This window comes from Phyllostomus hastatus, unplaced genomic scaffold, assembly GCF_019186645.2.
Source record: "Phyllostomus hastatus isolate PE091 unplaced genomic scaffold, TTU_PhHast_1.1 phas_contig_80, whole genome shotgun sequence".
Taxonomy (NCBI): Eukaryota; Metazoa; Chordata; class Mammalia; order Chiroptera; family Phyllostomidae; genus Phyllostomus; species Phyllostomus hastatus.
In genome coordinates this window covers 34148997-34167976 of record NW_025333960.1, presented here as the reverse complement: position 1 = coordinate 34167976, position 18980 = coordinate 34148997, and positions in this window count along the sequence as shown.

Here is an 18980-nt window from a genome sequence, read left to right as displayed (position 1 = left end):
CCTTCCCTCTCTAAAAATAAATGAATAAATAAAATCTTTAAAAAATTGTGTATAATATTTACACTCTCAACTATAGGGTAAGCTCCAAGAACACAGGGTGAAGCCACATTGGCACCAAGTACCACCGATCATATCAAGATTCTCAATACATACATGCTGACCTACTGACGTGGATGAGAAGAGCTAACTGATTGTCCACCTGCACATTTTTCTCAAGTCCACGACCGATTTGCATTGCCATAATCCCAGCATGGCCTTTTCCCACCCTGCCAAGGAGTAGAAGATTCTGTCAGATAATGGAATCTGACTTCTAACCTTAAAAATGGGTGGTAACAAACACCCCATGTGGGGGCAGAATCCTAACTCCTACTGTATAAGAGATTTAGACTTCATCCTCCCCACAGCTGTCTTTATATATATTTTTTACTTCTCTTAATGATTTTGGACCTCAGTTGATTTGGAATTTTTCCTAAATGTTTCTATGAACATTCAGGAAATCTATAGTTCATGAAGGGCAGGCAGAAAAGGTGAATTTGATATCTCTAGCCATGTGTTGTATTCATGGCTTCTGACCGTAACCATGCCCCAACTCCAATTTTGATTAAATGAACAAGGTTCTCGTAAAGAATCAATGTTCTCTGGGAAATTGGCTTCATTTTTCAGTCTCCTATAGACAGGTCTTATCAATCCCAGTTTGATGTGCACCCAAAATAGGACAATGAGCCACTTTTTATAGACTTATTTTCTGTCTTTAAAGGGTGTTTGGATTTGACAGCACTATAACTTTCAAAACAGTTTTCTTCCCCACTTTTTAAAAATTTTATCCTTAGAATTGAAAATTTTGCTGTATTTCAGACCTTCTTATAGTTGCATTGATTAGTCTTCAGGAAGCACAGCTGTGGCAATAATCCAGGCTCTGCATCTTTGCAAGCAGGAGGGAAGGCAGGAGATAAGAGTTGCCACAGGGAGTCTATATTTAATCTACAACTGGCTTATCCAAATGTCTTATTGCTCCCTGAGGGTCTTACCACATGCATTATTGTGAGAAAAAAATGATAGAGAAGGAAGGAAAGAAAAGTTCACCCAGGATTGGTCTTCGACTAATTAATTCATTTCAGAATTGGCACAGGAGAAGTTTTTGCTTTGCTAGTAATGCCGACTCTGAGAAAACTAGACCTTCTCTACACCAACCAGCACAGCTTACCTTTCTGACTTTGCCCTGTGGCTGCTATTTGGGGATGGCTGAGCTTTTTCTTGGCAACAATTGTTGAGGCTGCTGGGAGGCATCTGTAAACGGTAACTTCAGTAGCTCCATCAAGGAATCCCCACCGATCCACGCTGCAGATTTTTATGGGCATTCACACAGTGGAATAAAGTAGGATTCTGAGACGATTATGAAATCACTTATGAAATAAGTAAATATCCAAATAATTAAAACACAAAACAAAGTAAATAAACCTTCAGTCTCAAAGAGGGAAAGAGGAGAAAGCTACTCTTCTTTAAGTACAACTTTAAACCCCAGATTTGTACCTGCCTGAGAATCTTTGTGTTATTACATTTTCTTAGAATGGCCTTGTTTATGTTTTGTATCTATCTTCATTTCTTGAAAACAAATATAAACACACTTCATCCCTAAGATTTACATTAACTTATTACTGCTTCTTTCTTTAAAAATCTTTAGCGTATATTATTTTTATATTGCCAAATTGGAATGCAATGGGTAGGGAGGTTGGGAACCAGTTGGGAAAAGACTAAGGTCAGTTAGGACTGTGCAATTAATATGTTTGTCCTGATTCACCAGATGCTATCTGCACTGTTTATGAACAGCAAAGTTAAATGAGAAGATCTCAAGTTCTTTTCTTTTTTGTTATTGTTTTTCAGTTACAGTTGTCCCACCTTTTCCCCCATTGCTCTCCCCTGCCCTGTACCCCTCCACTCCAACAGCCAATCCCTCCCCCTGTTGCCCATGACCATGAATCCTCTATTCCTGTTCCGTGGCTTGCTCCTTCCCCTTCTTTCCCTGTTACCTTTCTCCCCCTCCCTTCTGGTCACTGTCAGTTTGTTCTTTATTTCCAAGTCTCTGGTTCTGTTTTGCTCACTTGCTTGTTTTGTTGATTAGGTTCCACTTATAAGTGAGATCATATGGTATTTGTCTTTCACTGCCTGGCTTATTTCGCTTAGCATAATGCTTTCCAGTTCCATCTTGTTCTCCAACAATTGCAACCCACCTATTTTGTGAAGCTATGTTTATCTTGTATTCCCCTGGAACAAAAGGTAAGACATCTTCAAAACCACTAAATATAAGTTATCATAGAAACTTCAGTTCACCACCATCTTCACTCAGTCCTAGGAGGCACTGCAGGGAAGAGAGACAATAAAGCCCTTTTCTTGAACCAGCAGAAGCTAAGCAAAATAAACACTTCATACCTGAGGGTGCAGAATTCATAAAATACAGGAAGAGACTAAGAAAGCATATCTCTCACTGAAGCCATAAGAACTTCTCTGTGGATTATTTTGTAGGAAGGGACAATGCACATCTGAAAGAGGGACAGGTGTATCAGATGAAGCAAATCTGATAAGACTACTAAAACGAGGGATGGGAGAGTGGAATACTTTCCCTTCTGGTGTAATGCAAAAGGGTTACGGAGTTTGGGACAAAAGCTCAACACATGATATTCCCCACCTCACAGTAAGTACAGCTTTGGGACAATTGTTTGAAATTTTACTCTGTTCAGGGCAGTGAGTTAGGAAATCTATCTGTAGAAGACCAACCGGTAAAACATCAGTGAAACTGAGCCTCTGTCAATCTTCTTTGCGAATAAGAAAGAAGTGTTGTCTTTGGGGACACAAAGAGCCAGTATTTCCAGCTCTCTGAATACTAAACTAAAAATGCCAAGATGTTTGGTTAGTGCTATTTATTTGATCAACACAGTGGTATTAAGGAAGCTGTGCTTTTGACCCAGATGTTCCCCCACCAAATTAAATATGAGCAGGTTTTGTCGGTTTCCAGAAGCAAATAAGATAATAGAATTTTCTTATTTTAACTTTCCACAGATCTTATTAAATGTTTGTTGTGCATTGTAATTTGTCCTACTATAAAAATAATAAAGTTCAAAACAGCCTATCATACTTACCTTTCTTTATGTAACATGTAATATCAATAGTTTCTAATTGATGACTCAGAAGATGGAAAAATATTCACCAGAGAGCACCACAGACTTTGCCAAATGATCAAAGTTGACAATTAATGCCCACAAGTTTCATGGTCTCATTAGCTGAGCATTGTTTAGAAGCAGAGACTAGAATAGTCTGTGAATGTGCTTGTGCGTATTCTCCTCCTTCTGTACTATACTTCCAAAGTTTTGCGATATCATAATCACCATTATCACCAAAACAAAAATTCGTTTGACCACATACCATGCCTATCATGTAGAACAGCTGTTCTTGCTCTAATCTGGGTGTCCTCAAACTTCTGTTTCACTTGCTTTTGCTATAACTCACTTGAATCATGTTCGTTTGTTTCTTTCAGGTACCTCATTTGTAGTTTGTTTTGTTTTGTTTGAAAATAGTAATTTAAAGACAATACTCACCAAAGTGGCCTCTCCAAATTTACCCAAATTCTGTTTTGGGGGTTAAAGAAAATGTAGAACTAAGTAAAAAGGAAGAGAGAGAGACAGCGCACTTGCATGCATGTTTGGTGGAGTTGAGTGTTTCTATGATCATCTTTCCACATACACAATTTCACTTGCACAATTGGCCGCTTTCTTACTGAAATACTCTTCCTTTTGTTTTCTATAGGTTTACATTCATTTTTTCGATACATCCTTGGCTGTACTTCTTTGTTTTCTTTGCTCTTCTCTTTTACCCCAATTTTTCATACTGGAATTTCGTACCTCTTTTCCTAAGCTCCCTTCCTTCTCATTATATACTCTCTGGTTAGATTGTCATCTGCATTCTCCTGGCTGACAATACCATTTGTGTTAATGGTACTCACCTTTTTACATCTAGCCTCGGACCTTAGACCCAATCATATACAATAGTATTTTCTGACTATGGGATCAAATTAGGATCTTCCTGTAACTCATTTATACCTATTTTTTACTTTTCCTTTGTAGCAATCAACATACTCAGGAATATTTACTTATTTAAAAATACAGAAAAAGAATTAATTAATGTATGGTTTCCTTTCACACACCAAAGTAAATTCCATTTTTTTGCTTGCTCATCAGCTTCTAAACTTAAGTTCTGCTGATCAGAGAATTTGGTGAAGTGGAGAATTGGGGAAGTAGGTGAAGCAAGCTTGATTTATATTGCAGAGGCCAGACCTACTCTAGGGAAAGGAAATACAATTTATTGCTACTGAGAGCTAGGGAGGCATATTTCAAGGCAGGCTCCTGGGCTGGAGATTGTTCTAGGGCCCATATGAAATGGGAAGGAAGAATGCCATTTTTGGGAGTTATTGAGAATACGACAAAGTGGCTTCACTTTCTCTGAGTCCTAATTTACTCACTCGTTTAATGACTTTCTTTTCCACTCAACTAAAATATTACATACATGGAGAAACAATGCTTATCCTCCCGATGTTATATTACCAGCACCTATCAAGTTCTGAATTATTGGAGGTGCTTTACCAGCATTTCTTGATTGATAGGTAACCATCTGTTTGTACTTTTCTAAGTTACTTAAGAAGCTATAACTATGAGTTAGAGAAAGAGTTTTGGCTCCTTGAGTCAAGGTTGTACACATATAATCTAACTAGATTTTGATTAGAGTTTAGATTGAATGACATTATTTTTAAAACTTTAAGAATTAAGTGAATTTTTACTGGGGTCATCAAAGAAGGCTTCTCAGAAATGATAAAGCATAAATCAGAAAAAAACAAAATAAGTGGAATAGGAAAAAAATTAAACTTATAAAACATTCTTTAGGGAGGAGAAGACATTTCATGTATTATTTCAACATTTGTACTTCTTTGAGCTCAACATTTTCACAATGCTGTAGGCTGAACGAAAGTCCAAACAGAATTGTTTTGTTTTAAATCATAAAGGATGGGAAATAATAGTGGGACTTTTAGAGTATTTGTGATTAGTGTATTCGTAGCTGTGATTTGTGTTTAATTTGATTTTGTTCAAATTAAATAGTCTCTTTAGGCCTCATTTTTCTTTTGTGAAAGTGTGTATAACATGGTTTGCCAAACTTTTTCTGTAAAGGGCTGGATAGTAAATAGGAAATTTATTTTTTGAATAAATTGTATAAAGTCTTTCCAGACCACGTGGTTTCTGTTGCAGCTACTCACCTTTGCCATTGTAGTGTGCAAGCAGTTACAGACAATAGGTGAATAAGTGGGTGTGGCTGTGTAAACTTACAAACTTTAATTACAAATACAAGTGATTGGTTAGATTTGCCTTTTGAGCTATAATGCTGACCTCTGGCTTGTAACAATAGTATTGAATGTATCGGTCGTATGAAATAAATGGGATAATAACTGAAAAATGCTTAGCACAATGCCTGGCACATAGGATAAGCACTGAATAAACCATGGTTATTATGGTCATTAATCAAAATGTGTTCTGTAAGACACACTTACTGATTTAATTGTATGTTAATATTTTCTTAGTTTTCATTTTACGACTGCTTCTATACAGTTAGATACAGATATGAAAAATGATCATATAAGAGAAAATGAATACAGACAACTGTAATTGAATAAGAATAAAATAATTTAAATTCTAAGACAAGAAAATGAAGTGTATTAAATAAATAATGAAGATGAAAACAGTACAAAGAAAACTCTTCTCTGCCATGAAAGAGAAGCTGGTACCTTATTTGTCCGGCCATCTTAAGCAACTAGAGAGCTGAGTACAATATATGAAGTGGCTGCTTTCAGATAATGGCCTTTAATTTTTTTAGAGAAGTAAAGCAAGTAAGGTGAACCCTGTGATAACCCTGACTTTCTTCTTTGGGGCATTTTTAAGACTTTTGTGCAAGGAAGGGAATCCCAAGAAAATAATGACCATCTCTTCGAGTTGAATGCACAAAGGGTGGAGGTTAGAGAGGTGGTGCTCGTTTGAATTTACAGACAGCATATTGGGAAGCAGGGAAGTATGCAAAGAAAGGCCTCAGCACACTGGTCCTGATAAGGGTTCCTTGGAGATACCGCCTTTAAAAAAAGGATTGAAACCCAGACAACAACTGTTGAAGACCTGTAAGCTATAATTTCAATGATTCATAGGAAGCTGTAAGGTTAGGGTCAAATTTCCCCTAAAGTACAATCTACTATGGTCTCACCCTAACAAATCTTAAAAACAAGCCACAAAAAGAACAAACTTATCCCTAACTTCATTGTGCCAAACATCAACACCATCTAAAAAAATATGATCTGATTAAGGCATTAAAAGTATAATATCAACAGGGGAGTGGGAGGTGGTGAGGAGGGAAAAGGTACAGAAAATAAGTGGCATAGATGGTAGGTAGAAAATAGACAGGGGGAGGGTAAGAATAGTATGGGAAATGTAGAAGCCAAAGAACTTGTATGTATGACACATGGACATGAACTAAAGGGGGGGAATGTGGGTGGGAGGGGGTGTGCAGGGTGGAGGGAAGTGAAGGGGAAAAATGGGACAACTGTAACAGCATAATCAATAAAATATATGTATTTTTAAATTTATAATATCTACAGTGTCCAACAATCCAGTGAAAAATTACTGGATGGACATGCAAAGAAGCACAAAGTTTGACTCACAGGTGGAAGAAAAATAATCAGTCAATGGAAACATCCACTATTACAGAGATTATAGTATTAGCAGGAAATAACTTGAGAACAGTTATTATATGAATGATGAAAGTTTAAAGAAAAACACAAATGTAACAGATAAATGAAGGACATGAGTTTGGAGCTGCTATATTAATATCAAATAAAATGGGCATGAAGACAAAGAGTATCAGTAGAGACAAAGAGGAATTTTTCATAATGATTAATCAACTAAGTAGGATGACATGACAGTCGTAAGCATCAATGCCTATATATTTAGTAATAGAACTTCAATATACATGAAACCCAAACTGAGAGAATTTACAAGAGGAATTGGCAAATCTGCAATTATTGTTGGTGATTTAAACATCCTTCAGCACTTGATAGAATAATTGGGAAAAATTAGTAAAGACACAGGTGATTTATTTGGACATCACTGTTAAATAAAGTTACTAACTTCATATTTGTAGAACAATACACCAAAGAAGTGCAGAATGTGTATTCTTTTCACGTGCTCAGAGAATGTTTACTAAGATAGACCACATGTTACACCCCTAGACATGTCTTAATGGATTTAAAAGAAATGAAATTATACAATGTAGATTTTCTGACAACAGAATTAAACTAAAATCAATAACAACTAGATATATGGAAACTCTCCAATTATTTGAAAACTAACACATAATAATTAATAATTGGAGAAAAACAGAAATTATAAGGGAAATTAGAAAATATTTGTTCTGAGGAATAAATTTATGTGATGAACCAAAGTGGTTCTTAGAAGCATATGTATAGTTTTAAATTCTTTTATTTGAAAGGGAAAAAATTCCAAAGTCAAAGATCTAAACTTCTACTTTGATAAGGTAGAAAACAGATAGAATAAATCCAAATTAGAACAAAATAAACATAATACAGGAAATCAACACAAGAAGAAACTGACAAACAATAAAGTTAACAAAGTCAAAGCTGATTCTTTCAAAAGTTTCTAAAATTCATAAAATCCTAGCTAAACTGAGTAAGAGAGAAAAATACAAATTACAAGGTACTATTACTAAGGAAAGAGTGCTATCACAACAGATACTAAAAACGTTAAAAGGATGAGAAGGGAATATTATAAACAACTTTATGTCAACAAACTTACCACTAAGAATAAATATTTTTCTTTCACATTATTTTCTGTTAAAATAATTCTCCTCTCATTTATGTCTAATCTAATTTATTTAAGGGAATATGGTATAGTTAAACTCCCTACTTTGGGTAGGCTTTGGGCTTTGTCTTCTGTTTCTCATGCCCTTCATTAAATGCATCATGGACTTTGAAGTTAGATTGATTGGCTTCAGACCTCAGTTTTGCTACTTAGTAACCGTATGTCCTTGGTTAGACAAGTTAACAAAGTTAACATTTCTGTGCCTCACTCAGCTCACCAGTAAGATTGAGGAAACTCTATCAATTGGGTATGGTTGTTGCATTAAATGGGAGAATACAAGTGAAGTTTATAGAAAATTCTGGACATATGAATAAGAATTCATTTAACTATAAATGGATCTAGCCTTACACCCATTCATGGTGTAGCAGGATATTTGCAAGGATATATATAAATAAAATTCTAATGAAGCTAATGCGCAAGTTTGAAGGAAGGAAAGGATATTTCACAAAAAATACCACAAACACTTTTGGGAGAAAATCCATCAATATTCAAAAATAGCTCTATTTTCTATATTAAACTTTATAGAGACAAAACAGATTGTCCTTTCCCCAACCGAATATAATCAGCCCATAGACATAATAGATATTTATAGGGAAATAGACCCTCACTCACATGTATGCTCTAAATGGCTGCTGTGAATATCTTGTGATCTGCAGTGTGTTTATTTTGTAGACTTTGCATCAATGAAATATATAAATAGAAGAGTATTGATCTCTTTCTCTAAATGTGGAGAAAATTCAAACTTTAAGCTTTCAGGAAAGTCATAGGCATCTACCCTTAAATGTGGGGAGGAGGGAAATTTTTGTCTTATTTTATTGTGATTATTGTTATTACTTTTGGTCACAGCCTTAAAATTGCCAAGGGATACTCTTAATGCAGCTCTGGCCACAATGCCCGGGATGCCCTCCTCCGGCATCTGCCTTTAATCACAGACAATATGGTTTGTGTTTAGAATCGAATGACTGTCATCATCTAGCACTAATGTTCTCTGTCACAGGGACTTAACAACCCATTAGGGGAACACTCTCAGAGACTTTCAAATTCAATATTCTCTCCAAACTCCTGGCTTTTTATTAACCATGCCATGTGGGTTTCCAAGGCGTGATGCCCAATGGTATTATTTTTCTAAAGAGGTCATGAAAGAGAAGTGTGTGTTTTTTTTTCTTTCAAGTGTATATTTCAGCACATTTAACATGCAAACCCACTATAGTCCCTATGTAGATGTCTGCATTCACAGATAGCCTACATTTAGGACTCAATCTGATTTTACAATAGAAAGTGCACATGCTTTTGGATTGCATAATATGCAATTACCCAGCACATGATTGAACTGAATTACAAACTGTTGTTGATTTTCTGCATGGAGCTTACTTGGCTCTTTGATATATATTTTCTCATTAGCTTTCCCTTGATTTATTTATGATATTGTTATGCATATAAAGGGCAGATTGCTGAAGTTCACATTGCAATGACCGAATTAGCAGTTGAAAAATTCACAGTTATGATGTGTAAATGATTCCCTGAGCTACAGAAGGTGGGCTTTAGTCTCTCCCCTGATTGTGAAGCTGTCAATTCTAACTTTACAACACCTCTCACATCTATCCTTTCTTTACCTTTCACATGACCACCAGTTCAGGACCTTGTCATCCCTTCCCTGGAAATTTGCAATATTTTTCTAATCATTTCCATGCTAATCCCCTTGAAGTTCATGCTTTTTAGTGTTGCATGATTGATAGTCCCAAATCACTATCCTGGTTATGTTACTCCCAAATCCAAGGGGAAAGATAAAAAGAAAAGGAGGTAGAAGAAGAAGGAAATAAAGAGAAAGATGGGAGGAGAGCAAGAAAGTTTCCGTGAAGAGAAATAGCAATGCCACTAGATAGGGGAAGAAAGGGTAGAGCAAAAAAAGAAGGCTGAGAGGAAGGTGTGTGTGTGTGTGTGTGTGTGTGTGATGGTGGGAAAGCAGCAACTTTCTGTACAGCTGATTTCCGTCTGATATCACTTTCTTTAATGGGACTCGTTTTTGTGCAATTGGAACATAGGCCGATGATGGTTTCTGCCATTATACACTTCAGTGGGACGTTTCTATTTAGTCTGCCTAACAAGACACTTCTCCACTTGTGTACCTCTCTGCTCGTCAAAGTGGAAGGCTATTGTCACTGCCTCTAAGCACAGGATGTTATAATTAGGCCAATTTCAAATATTTATGGGAAAAAGACAGGCATCTTTCTCTGACCCCCTCTCAGCAGGGCCCACTATTGATTGGATGGTGATAAGTTAGAAAGATGTGCTGGGAAGATTGGTAGGGGGTGCAAAGGACATACTTGTTAGTGTCTATTATGCCACATGTATTTAAAATCTCAGGCATACAATGAGAGAAGAAATTTGTTTAGCATCTTTAATTTTCCCACCTTCTTAGAAGGTTTTTTTGCATTAGGATGTGCGAGAAAATAAAGAGGTCATTACATATTGGAAGTAGAAGTGATGTTTCTTTTTTTGTTATGATTCTAAAGGCCAACTTACAAAGAAAAACCATATAAGCAGATTTAAAATTCTAAATTGTAAAATAAAGATTTAGTGCCTCACAAAATCAAATTGAAAGAGTAGTAATCTTACTGGCTACTTCTTTTAAAAAATGAAGCAAATAAAAACTGAACGTGTAATAGGAATTCGGTAATATCCATAATTTTGAAACTTATAAAATAATGAAATGTCTGAAAGGAGATCAGTAGACTGTTAGCCTCCTTTTTAGATAAAACTGATGGGTAACCTGTTCAATTATGCGGTTTTACGTATCTTTCATACAATCATATTCAAGTCATATAAACTCAAGTGTAGAACAAGACTATAGAAAAGGACATACATTACTAATTAAAGTAAGTATTGCTACCTTTATCATCTCCATTCAAATGACACAAATTCTTGAACATTAGGATTGAAAATATGTTTTTTTTCCCACCAATATATCTCTATTAGCTCAGAGACAAGGATGTACCAATTACTTAATTATTACTATTGCGTGAACAAATGATTTCAATATATTTGTGAGATGCATTGTCCACAGCATTCTTAGGGACGATGAATAATGTAATCAAGCATTACTGTTGTTTATAATAGCGATTAGCTCAAAATCCTGTTGTATTTATTTAATACCTAAAATATATTTGAAAGTTAAAGAAGGGGTGATATATGATTCTTATACAATTTTTTTAAGAGAACATGTTTTGGCATTAGGGCTGGATACCAGTAGATCTTAAAAGGTCAATCTATTAATTATACTTTAAGATTAAAAGTGAGGACACAGCAACCAAGTTGTCCTTCAATAGGTGCATAAATAAACAAACCATGGTACATTTATACAATAGCATATTATTCAGCACTAATAATAAATAAGCTCTCAAGCCATGAAAAAGGAATAGAGAAAACAAATTCATATTGCTAAGTGAAAGAAGCCAGTGTGAAAAGGCTACATGCTGTATTCCAACTCTTTGACATTCTGGGAAGGCAAACCCAAGGAGACAATAAGATGTGGTTTCCTTGTGATAGTACTGCTCATGACCAGGAGGTGCCAAAGCATATCTTTGCCCCTGGGTGAGCACTGCATTACCAACCCACAGTAGGCTGAGTTTTTCTAAGGCCTGCTTATATCAGTTGTATCCAGTTTTGCAAGGCTTAAGAAAGTACTGTCCAACTAATTGTGGGAAAGGTGCTATGTAAGAAAAGGAAAGAATTTAGGCACAGAAAAGTTTTCTCTTCATTTTAAAGAAATTAGCTGTTGTAATTGTCAAAAATGAATAATGAGTATTATATATTAAAAGAAAAAGATAGGACTCCAATCAGATAACTCACCATCCAGGAAAAGTCTTTGGTTATACATTGAGAAATTGGCAAATGAATGCCAGTGCATTTGCTTAAAGTTAAAATGCACAAAAAATGCAAGTGTCTTTTCCAACATTCCCAGATTTTCTCAACTTTTTCTACGATCTGGTCAAATATAGACTTCAAACATATTTAGTAAGAAAATTTACTACATGCTGGTGTCTTAGTGTTTTATTTTATAGAATAAAACCAAACAAAAATCCTCAACATGTGTGTGTGGGGGGGGGGGAGGGGGACTTGGGTACAATGCATTTCTTAATTTTCTCCTTTATTCCTGGGGAAAATGAAAACACATAGGTTGTGTTTGTTAACCAAAGATATTACCACTTGCTCAGTGATATATACTAAAATTGAAGGCAAATGACTAATAGGAAATAGCATCTATTGATATAATAGATGTCAAGCTGTGGTCAACAAAATTTCAGGAAACCCTAGAAGCTTTCTTGGGGGCAGCAGTGGAGGCAAAAGAAGCAGAGCTGCCCGTCACCTGACAGCTATCATAACGAAACAGCTCCATGGACTTGCTTTATATTTTAGACGTAAGCATATGATTTCGTTCAAATAAATGCTTTCTTGGCTAAAAAAGAATTAGAAAACCGATGGTTTAGAGATTATGCTTTGAAAATTCAACCTAATAAATTAGTATCATTTGTCACAAAATCCAATGTAGGAACAACCGTGAAGAAAAATGGAAAGAGCAGTGTGAGATAATGCTAATAAAAGGGGGATAAAGGTGAAAAACGTTAAGTGGATTTTGCAAATGTATAGTGAAGAAAAAATATTGCATAAAAATAGGTCCTCTAACAAATGAGAACACTCACTGTAAAGCCATCATTTTAAAATTGTTGATTTATTAGACTCATTTAAATTGATTTAATAATAATATAAAGTTAAATTTTATTCCTTGTAAGCATCTTTTAAAATATATTTAATTACATATTGTAGAAATTTATACCTGGATAGTTCTATGACATCATTTTTGTATAAACAAATAAACTTGGTTGAATTTTTAATAAATCTTTTAAAATTTAATTTATAGATTTTTTTTTAAATTTAAGGGAGACCAAAGGACATATCCTAGAATAAAGAAAAACCAGATTTGAAGTGTGTTGAAAGTGGCATTGCTGTAATAGGCACTTGCTAGTAGAAAGAAATATAAGATGTGTACCCAAACTTTTAGATTCAAAGACATTTTGGATTGGCATGAAGCAATATTGCATATGTTCCTCATTGTCTTTTGGGTCAAGTTCAAACTTCTTAGATTCACATCCCATATTTTCCATGAATTAACCCAACATTCATTCTTTGTTCTTACTGAGCAACAGTTATTAAATACTCACTATGTGCAAGCCAGTATATGGAATAATAAAAATGTTACTTAAATATTACTTTCATATATATATTATTTATTTTTTTAGTGTGTGTGCCACTTTCTCCTTTGTCTGAAATTCTATTAATTCTTTAAAATCTATCTCAGGTCTTGTTCCATGGATCTCTCTCAGAAAACTCAGGCCCATACAGATTGTCCTTTTCTCTGAATTCCTAAAATAATTAAAATGTGACTACTAAAATATACTCGACTATGGTATTTCAGGTGTCTAGCAATTCCAACTGAGTCCTAAGTATCTGCTGAATGTTTAATGAATAAATATTTGTTGAGTGTTGAATGAGTTATAATTCCTGAGATCAAGGTCTTTGTTTATTCTACTTCTTACAAAAATGGCTATATAACTTGGCAATCACATGATGACAAAAAATGTGTGCTGATTTTTAATTAAATAATTAGTGGATTGCAGTTTTTTAAGTTAAAAATTATACTTTTAAAACCACCTTATTGTCTGTTACTTTTAGTGGTATTATAAAAATTCTACTATTTGACATGTGCAGGAAAAAAGAGCTAAGTCCACTGAACTCGTCATGGTAAGAAGTACCTGACCAGTACCTGCAGATTCTGCTTCTCAGTGCCCTAATGCTACGATTATGGAAGTCATTAAGGGTTAAACTTTGGGAATTGTATCACCTCTCTAAAAAACACAGCAAATATTTTCTTTACAATTTTCTCTTCTAATCTGTTTTTCTTCTTTGTTCTTACCCCAAGCTACTATTCATTGTCAGAAAAGTTACTCTAAGAATACGCATACAGTAAGTGAAGAATTCCAGACATAACAAAGCTTCCTGATGTTCCACTGCTAACCACTGATGCTTCTTCTCAACGCTGATGCTTCTATCATGATCCACATTTCTTTAGATTTTAATGTAGTCCTTTCTGTATGTTTTTACTTCCTGTGTTTGGGTTATAGCCCTTTTTGTGACAGCAACTGACTGATATCCGCTCCTGTGCCTGTTGCTGCCTCCATCATAGTTTCTCCCACAGACTGGGCTCTCTGAGCATGTCTGCTGAAAGCAAAAAACGTGTGTTTGTGAGTTTGTGTATGTGTGTATATTTATATCTGTGTGTACAGAGGAACAAATGGATGGCCAATGATGATCTAAAAGGAAAAGGGATCTTTTCACTAAGTGTCTGGACAGGTCATCCAGATTTTCTGTTTCCAGTGCATCCCACTTTCATGCTTATAGAACCATAAATCCATCGCTGTCTACTTATGTTCACTTTATTCCACTGGAGCTCTTGGGGCAAATATCAGTAATGACTTCATGTCACTAAATGTTGTGGAGATTTCTCAATTTTTAAATGTTTCTTCTGGACTTTTATAATTCTATAATAATATTTACAGTTACTCCTTGTTGGTGAAACTCTGTAAACATTTTACTTCAGTGATCCACTTCATTTGTCTGACCCAGCTGTTGGAGGCTAAGCATTGTGCTAGGTGATGGGCCTACTAAGATGATAAAGACAGGCGAGTTTCTTCCTGCATGGAACTTACATTTAAGTAGATGGAAAAGACACAGCATAAATTAAGTAGATAAATGGGTAACTATCTTCCTTTCGTGATAAATCCTGTGAAATAGACAAGGTATTGAAGGAGAAATTGACAGGAGTCGACCAGCTTAGATCCAACAGGTGTGGAAGTCCTCTCCATGAGGGAAATGGTTGTGTATATGCTACCATAGTGACCCCATCCGGTAAATGATATGGAACAGAACTCATCTGGCAGAGTATATATGGTATAGGTAGAGATGAAAAAACAAAAAAAGAACCCAGTGACTGGGTGTGGGAAAGGTAATGTAGACAACTGTACTTGAATAACAGTAAAAAGATGTGGAAAAAAAATTTGCAAAGTTCTGGAAAAAAAAAGAAATACACAGAGCCAGATTATGCAGGGTTTTGTGGGCTTGGGGAAATGAGTAGGTGTTTATTACAGGTCATTGAAAGGCTTGAAGGGAGTTAGGCAGAGGAATGACCTGATCCAGTGTTTGCGTGTGAAAGATTACTCTGGCTGCTATGGGAAGCACAAGAAGAAGAAGGAAAGCATGGCTGTCTCATGGCACCTCTCTCTGGTCTCTGCTAACATCTTTGGCTATTTTGTTCATTCTTTCCACCTAACTCTTTCACAAGGGTTCCTCTCAGTTCTGTTTTCAAGGCAATGTCGTTTTCTCTCTTCATGTATTATTGCTGATCCCACCCAGTGTCATGGTTTTAATATACACTGATAGAATAATGCTTTCTAAATCTGTCCCCTAGACAGACAACCTCCTGGCTTCTGTCGTATACATTTGCTTTCCACTTGGACATATTCACTGGAATATTCATGGACAGCTAAAATTCAAAAATCCAGAATAGAATTATTTCATTTTCTTTAGACTGACTCTTTTTCATTTATTTTCTATCACAATTTCAGGCAACTGAAATGGGAATCGTCAGTCCAAATCCAAACATAAAATTCATTTGGACTCTACCATGTCTATTAAACTATAAAGTCCGAAGTTTCTCCTAAATTATTCTTGAATCTTTCTGCTTTTCTTCAACCTTGCCTTATCAGCTATAGTTCAGGTACCTACCAGCTCTTCGGTCTCAGTAGAATTTATATTTTATTCTAGTTCCTGTGCATCTAGACTCACCTTTGTCAGTTATACCCTTAACAAGCTTTTGAGCTTTCAAGACTCAACTCTGGAAACAAAGCTAAAGCAGAAAAAATCCACAAAGCAGCCCAAAAATATATATCAGAGGAAATGGAGGAGTACCCATGTAGAGACAACAGATCACAAGGAGGTATCCTGAACCTCTGTGATAAGCCTTCTTCTCCCTGTCTCTGAAGGTGCTACCTGTGTGTGGCACCTTCTACCTCAAGAGCTCTGGCCAGAGTTACCCAATATATATACTGGATTCATTCATCTCGTTTCCAATTCATTTTCCATGTCTCTTTCTAACACATACACTGTTTCCATCAACCCTTAGTTTAAAATTTTACTTAATGGTTTCTTCTTTTATAAGGGATCAGGCTCAAAGACCTTAGTTTTTCTCCAGGACAAACTTTAACTTATAGTCCTAGCCTTTGATTCCAACTCTCCTGTTTTCTTTTGTTTTCATCACTCAAACCACACCAGATGTCCAGTGTTACTTGAACCCTCATTCTTGTGCACTTGTTTCTGAATGTGCATCTGTGTTCTCATTCTATATGTAAACTCACTGTCGTATTTCAAGAACAACTCAAATGTGACTTCCACTGTGGAACTCTTCCTCTCATCCATGTCTGTACAGACTGCCATAGAGTCGCACAGAAAGAAGCAACCCACACTAAACTGCATCACTCATCCTGCATTGCATTATGAAATTACAATTAGATCACGAGCTGCTTAAAGGACAGTGTTGCATCTTATTGGAACTTTTATAGTGCATAGTGCAGTGTTTTATAATTTTGAAAGTATGTAACATGTTTGTGGAATTGAATGAATATGAATGGAAAAATGAATGAATAAAGATGACTGTAATCATAGAATTAGGAGTAAATTTAAATATTTCTTCATTAAAATAAATAGAGAAGGTAATGAGAATAGTAAAAATGAGATTCATTGTGTGGTGAACAACAAGATCAAGATAGAAGAAAAAACAAGGCAAAAAGAATTAAATGCTTTCACCAAGTGAGATAAAATGGAATGGTGAGGGTAGTGATATCATGTTGACCCCATAGAAAAGTTCTATCAGGTGACATATCAGCAGAAGTTACAAATGTATCAGAAAGAGGCAAAATATAAGACTAGAGAAAGAAAAAGGGACAAGGAAATTGCAGAGAAACAGACAAGGGAGACATAGTAAAGATATAAGAAGGACTACTTTAAGCCTATTTTTTACACTTTTTGAAACTTGAGTTTGGGATGAGGGAAGACACGTCAACATTGACAGGGAACACACAAGTTACAGGAGTTTAAGTTCAGGTATTTTAAAAAGCATCAGAAGCCAGTTTTGATTGAGATCTGTTCTCTGTCTGTATAAGACACAAATCCATTTCTATCTGCGTTTGGCACTCTTGTTTCTAAGAATGACCTCTGGACAGTAAACACTGGTGTAATTAAAAAATTTTTTATTTTATTTTATTTTATTATTTTTTAAATATATTTTATTGATTATGCTATTACAATTGTCCCATTTCCCCCTTCTCTCCCCTCCACCCTGTACCCCCTCTCCCACCCACGTTCCCCCCTTTAGTTCATGTCCATGTGTCATACTTATGAGTTCTTTTGCTTCTACATTTCCCATACTATTCTTGCCCTCCCCCTATCTATTTTCAACCTACATTCTATGCTACTTATTCTCTATACCTTTTTCCCCTCTCTCCTCCTCCCACCCCCCTGCTGCTAGCCCTCCATGTGCCCTCCATTTCTGTGGTTCTGTTCCTGTTCTAGTTGTTTACTTAGTTTCTTTTGGTTTTGCTTTAGGTGTGGTTGTTAATAATTGTGAGTTTGCTGTCCTTTTACTACACATGTCTTTTCTTTATCTTCTTTTCTTAGATAAGTCCCTTTAGCATTTCATAAAATAAGGGCTTGGGGATGATGAACTCCTTTAACTTGACCTTATCTGAAAAGCACTTTATCTGCCCTTCCATTCTAAATGAGAGCTTTGCTGGATAGAGCAATCTGGGATGTAGGTCCTTGTCTTTCATGACTTGGAATATTTCTTTCCAGCCCCTTCTTGCCTGTAAGGTCTCTTTGGAGAAATCAGCTGACAGTCTGATGGGAACTCCTTTGTAGGTGACTGTCCCCTTATCTCTTGCTGCTTCTAGGATTCTCTCCTTCGGTTTTACCTTGGCTAATGTAATTATGATGTGCCTTGGTGTGTTTCTTCTTGGTTCCAACTTCTTTGGAGCTCTCTGAGCTTCTTGGATTTCTTGGAAGACTGTTCCCTTTGCCAGACTGGGGAAGTTCTCCTTTATTATTTGTTCAAATACGTGCTCAATTTGTTGCTTTTCTCCTTCCCATTCTGCTACACCTATAATTCGGATGTTGGAACATTTAAAGGTGTCCTGGATGCTCTTAAGCTTTTCCTCGATTTTTTGAATTCTTATTTCATCATGCTTTCCTGCTTGTTTGATTCTATCTTCCTTCTGGTCCACTGTATTGTTTTGAGACTCAGATTCCTTCCTTTCACTATTGGCTCTCCTCCGCGTATCTTCTTGCATCTCTTTTATGGTAACCTGCATCCTTTCATCTAAATTGCGCCCAAAATCAACCAATTCCGTGAGCTTTCTGATCACCAGTGTTTTGAACTGTGCATCTGATAGATTGGCTATTTCTTGGTCGCTCAAAAGGATGAGTCCTGGGGGACTGATCTGTTCTGTTGGAAGCATGTCTTTTGTCTTTCCCTGTCTCTCCTTTTTTTTTTTCCCAGTCTGGTTGCTCCTGTTACAGTGGGAGGCGGAGCCTTAGGTGTTCACCAGGGCTGGGCACCCCAGTCGCTAGATTGTGACGTTATATGTGGGGGCGGGGGTGGGAGCGGGAGCGGGAGGGAACAATGGCGGTAGTTCTGTTCTCCTGGGCTCAGGCCCTTCTCTGGGATCCTGGGCTGCGAGCTCTGCCCTGGTCCACAATCGCTGCCTCACTGGGTCTGCCAGCCACAGCTTGCATACTCAGGGATCACCGTTACCTTCTTGCGCCCCCGATGGCTGTCACGCTGATTTCGTGCCAAATATTCCCCGACCTCTGCGCTCCGCTGACCTGCGCCAGCCCCGCGCCTGCCCGGCTCGTCAT